Source organism: Anolis carolinensis, chromosome 5, assembly GCF_035594765.1.
Source record: "Anolis carolinensis isolate JA03-04 chromosome 5, rAnoCar3.1.pri, whole genome shotgun sequence".
Taxonomy (NCBI): Eukaryota; Metazoa; Chordata; class Lepidosauria; order Squamata; family Dactyloidae; genus Anolis; species Anolis carolinensis.
The window spans coordinates 90,243,153-90,248,853 of record NC_085845.1 but is presented as its reverse complement, the minus strand read 5'-3'; positions in this window follow the sequence as shown (position 1 = coordinate 90,248,853).

The window sequence follows — 5,701 nt, the reverse complement described above, 5'->3', positions numbered from 1 at the left end:
TCACAGCAATACTTCAACACAACAAAAGCAAATAACAACTGCTTAGATAAGAACAGGAAAAACAATCATTTTGTCTGGGTGGCAAAAGCTGGACGTCACAAATGTCTGTATCTGAAGAGGATGTTTTGTAACCAGAGTGGCACTGCAGAGAAGGTCTTGCTAGCATATGTGATTATATTTATTTTTTACTTACTTAATTTTTATCTTGCCTTTCTCCTGATGTACAAATACTGTATTGGGATTCAAGGCAGCTCTTTGATTCTATCCCAGATTTAATTCCTGGCTTTTCCAAGTAAGAATAGAAAAGATTAGTAAAGATAGTAAAGAGTACATCTTTACTGAGTTACCATGGGGAAAATACTACATGTTTATATCATAATGAATAATCCTAGTGAAGGATTTTATCCCGATATCTGACCATCATCTCTCTTTCAGACAAATCTGGAAAGGTTTATTCCCAGTATCCTCCAATCAGAATGGCAATTGACATTACTAGCTAAGGGACACTGTGAACTGTTGTCCAAATGAATGTAGCTTTCCCAAATTTTGCTTCCAGCCTCATAATTATTTACTTCAGTGTAGTGAACACATTCATTGCAAAGTTAAAGTGCTTCGTCTTCTGAATTCTGGCCTTGGGGTACGAAGTGGGGGTGGGTGACTTTGAACAATATTATGTAACAGTCCTTTCCTGACATTTTGTGTGACTTTTCTTTGGTTTTGCTTTGTTTATTTTTATCACTCCGGTTCGCCAAGAAAGCTCAATTTTTCATCTTTGGACCTTCCAAAGTCATCAGAAATTATTCCTACACCTCCCAAAGGAAATAAAAGTAAATGTGCATGTGCATGTTGAGGGGAGAGGAAGAAACCTGAACTCCCTAAAAGGATCTCATTACTTTATATTCATGTTATGATACTAGACTTGACCCACAAAACACACACACTCTGTAACTATGGATTCAACCATCTACTTCCTGATAATATTCCAAATATAGATTTTGCCCTTTTATTTTGACATCTCTCTACAGAAAAGTCAAACTATGTATGTATGTTTGTCTGTTTGTAACACAAAGGCTGTTGATAGGTCAAGTGGTCCTTTGTGATGTCACTAGGAAAAGTGACATGTGTATGAGGGGAATGGAGGAAAGAAGGGAAGCCACAAAGAGAGCCTCCCACTGTTGCCAGAGTATTGCCATGGAGACATTGAGAAGTAGGCCTTCTCAGAGCTGGAGAAGGGAGAAAGTAGGCAGGGAGCAGTCTCATCAACACCCAGGCATCACTGGATATATGAGGGTTGAATGAAAAGTTATGCCTCCACCTTGGTAACTCCTCAACAAATGGCAGTACTGGTATGTGTCAGATATTGGCTTGTTCAGTAGACTCTTCTCTACAGTTCCATTTGGCGGGAAGCCTTAGCATTGAACGGTTGTGTTGTTAAAGTACGAAGTATGGAACCATGTGCAAACGGTTGGTCAATGCGACTTAAGCAACGTGCAGTCATTGAATTCCTGACAGCAGAAGGTGTCACCCCAAAGGAGATAAATCAGAGAATGCATGCTGTTTATGGTGATTGTGTTGATGTGAATACTGTGTGTCATTTAAAGATGTTGAGGTGGGAACATCTGACTTGCATGACAAACAAAGTGTTGGATGTCCTGTGACAGCAACCACTGAGTTTCACAAGCAAAAAGTTGACAGATTGATTCAGGATGATCGTGGTATCACTCCGAGAGAATTTTCAAGCATAACCGGCATTTCACAAGAACGTGTGGGTCACATTATTGCTTTGCTTGGCTATCGGAAGATCTGTGCACGATGGGTACTGTGAGATGCTGGTTGCGGCAACAGAATGTCAACATTATTGCACCAAATTGCTATGTGTGTGTGTAAAGAAATCCTTGCAAAGTTGTTTGCAAGAGATCTCTGCAAAAGGAGAGCTGAGCTCTTTTTTGCAGAGGCAAAGCCACGCCTCAAACAATGTATCTGTTTGCTGGCAGATGGCTGGATTTGTCAGTTGGGAATTTGAGCTTGGAGGGAGAGCACAGAAATAGACAGGCTCTCTGGCTACGGTCAAGTAGTTGATTAAATATGCTAAGCTGTATATCTATTGAATGCTGATTGATTAGTTATTGATCCTATGCAACTACAAGGACATTGTATGATTGCTGAACTGTTTATTTGACTTCAACTCAACAAGTAAAGTTTCTTTGTTCTTTTAATTCCTCTGCCTGGTCTGAGTCTTTTGCACATGGTGTTAACTGGACGTTGCTGATTCCGCTGTACACGCACCTGCTAACAAACATCTTCTGTGACAGCTTCAGAAAACTTATTCATCGTTGGCAGAAATGTATCCAATTGTCTGGTGATTATGTGGAAAAGCAAATAGTGGTAGTTAAAGAGCACATTCTAAGGATTATTTCTGCATTTGATTTATTAAAATGATCCCATCAAACCCAAGTAATGAAGGTGGAGGCATTACTTTTCATTCAGCCTATATATATATGTGTGTGTGTGTGTGTGTGCGCTCGCGCATGCGCTAGTCTATATATATATATATATATATATATATATATATATAGGCCCCTGGTGGTGGCGCAGTGTGTTAAAGCGCTGAGCTGCTGAACTTGCAGACCGAAAGGTCCCAGGTTCAAATCCCAGGAGCGGAATGAGTGCCCGCTGTTAGCCCCAGCTCCTGCCAACCTAGTAGTTTGAAAATATGCAAATGTGAGTAGATAAATAGGTACCGCTCTGGCGGGAAGGTAACGGCACTCCATGCAGTCATGCCGGCCACATGACTTTGGAGGTGTCAACGGACAATGCTGGCTCTTCGGCTTAGAAATGGAGATGAGCACCATATGCTAGTTCACCATATCATTATATATAATAAGACTTGTGTATCCACAGATTTGGTATTCATGATGGGTCCTGGAACCAAAACCCATCATATATCAAGGGCCCACTGTACCTTAGAAAATGTATGTGTAAAATATACATTAGAGATCAAGAACTAAATTTGGGACAAGGGGAATTGCATAGTTGGCATCTAGGGTCCATCCAATGGCAAGGGGGGATTTTTCAGAGACTGAATGCATTGTAAAGGTTCCATAATGCTGTAATCTATCCTAACATCATTGGTCGTCTTCCCATCTCCATAGCAAGTGGGGAATTAATGGACTGGGAAATCAGTATGTGTGGCCTTCTCTGTAGAGTGTGAAAATACCAGCTTAGAGTTCTGCACTGTCACATCCTAGTAGTGATACTACATAATCGAGCATCGCATAAAAGTTCTGGAGCAAAAATCTGCTATGGGTTCGCTCTCACCATCCCCAGGTCTCACCTTTATGTCCTAACAGCCTATTTTTTGCTGATGGAAAATAACGGGGGGCTAAAAATGTTATTTTCTTTGCCCTGGTGGCAAAGTGCATTAAAGCACTGAGCTGGAGACCGAAAGGCCCCAGGTTCAAACCCCAGGAGCGGCGTGAGCAGCCGCTGTTAGCTCCAGCTCCTGCCAACCTAGCAGTTCGAAAACATGCCAATGTGAGTAGATCAATAGGTATCGCTCCGGCGGGACGGTAACGGCACTCCATGCAGTCATGCTGGCCACATGACCTTGGAGGTGTCTACGGACAACACCGGCTCTTCAGCTTAGAAATGGAGATGAGCACCAACTCCCAGAGTCAGACATGACTGGACTTAACGTCAGGGGAAACCTTTACCTTTACTACAAACGTTTCTGATTATGATGTTTTAACTGATTATGTATTGTGGTTGGATATATTTGTATGAATTTTATATGTTGTATGCTGCTTTGAATCTCACCCACGGGAAAAGTGGGATAGAAATGAATAATAATAATAATAATAATAATGTTCCCATACCCAGGTGCATATTGAGGACATGCTCTACCAAGGTCCATTGGGATCTTCCAGAAGTCTGAGCCGCTAATGTCGTCTCGACAGAGAATGTCATCAATCTGTGTCTGGCTTTTGGGACAAAGGTAGATATTTTTTTGATCCCCTCCGCTCTCTGCCAGCAACAAAATAGGCATGGACTGTACTATTAAAGCACAACATTGAGTCCTAGGATAAAAGGCTTTGAAGGTTATGGGGTAGATAGAGAATACTAACATCCACAATGCATATGCATGCATAGTGTGGACTAATGCTTGCGTATTTCACTAACAGGATGTTATACTCTGCCTCCATCTCCAGATGTTTTCTTCCACTCTTTTAGATTCATTCTAAACTACTGAACCAAGATACATGTCCTTAGATAAACTCCTCTTGCCAGTGTGCATGGGACAAAATCACAAGTTGATCTGTGTCCGTGTATATTTAAATATGTACAGGCAGTCCTTATGAACAAAATAGATCCTGTAGGTTTGTTCTTAGTTGAATTTGTATGTAAGTCAGAACAGGCACTTTTTAAAGTGTACGTCCACCCAAATATATATGTTAGCTTTGCGTAAATATTGGTTAACACCCCTGTGGTGTTTCCTTTGCAGTTCAGAAGATTTCACCTCAGTTTCTGTCCATGTGATGATTGGATTTTGAAAAAATTGGTTTGTTGTGGAAATAAGGCTTGGTGAGAAAGCTTCAGTTGAGACTTTTTTTCCCCATCACTCTTTCAAGAGTGATTTTCTCTTCCAAGGGGTAGATTTCTCTCATTTCCTGTTGTCTCACCCAGGGCCATAGCCAGAAAAAAAATTCGGGAGGGGTTTTGAAAATTTCGGGGGGGGGGGGGTTGAACCCCTAGCACATACCCCTCCCCGCTACAAACCTGTCAATATCTGCTTGAGATAGTGCCTGGAGGGACTCTTAATGTTTTGCATCTCATAGACTTAGCATGGGGATTTGGTTAACCAGTTAAAATTCATGAGTAAACAAGATTTTTTTATAACTTGAAAAATTTCAGGGGGGGGTTGAACCCCTAAAACCACCCCCTCGCTACAGGCCTGGTCTCACCTCTGTTCTTGACTATGAGTTGTTTGTAAGTTGGATGTTTGTAACTCGGGAATTCCCTGTACTATGGGATACCTGTAGGCAACTATAGCTTGTACTTTGCAACATAATGTGCAAAGTGTTATATCATAATGCATGATGGTTAATCCAATTTTTTCACCAAATATGTGGATTGAATGCTCTGAATGGAGCGGATAAGGGAGAGGACAAGAAGGAAAAGCAAAAAAGGAAACTATAGGAAACTAAAAAAAGACCTAGCACAAAGACTAACACCTCAACCATCGAGCGATGAGAAAAATCCCAAAAAGGCAAAGAAAAGAAGACAAGAGTCACCAAAGGATGTTCCGGAAGAACAACTTATATCAATTCTAGGCGAAGATCAAGAAGCTCTAACAGAAGAGGAAGAGGAAGGAGAGAAAATGGAAGAAGCTCTTAATGAATAGTTTTACCCAATCAATAAAGATATTTTCGAACAACATTAACGGATTGAACTCGCCCATTAAGAGACAGAGAACCTATAACTACTTAGGTAAGAAAAATTATAATATTATTGCTCTCCAAGAAGTCCATATTGCCCAGAAACATTCAAAATATTTAATACATACTAAACTGGGAAAATTATATTACTCTCTGGACACAAAGAAAAAACGTGGGGTGGCTTTATATATAGATGAAAAATTTAAGTCTGAAGAAATATTTAAGGATCAGGAAGGAAGGATAATAGCAGTAAAAATTGACTTAGG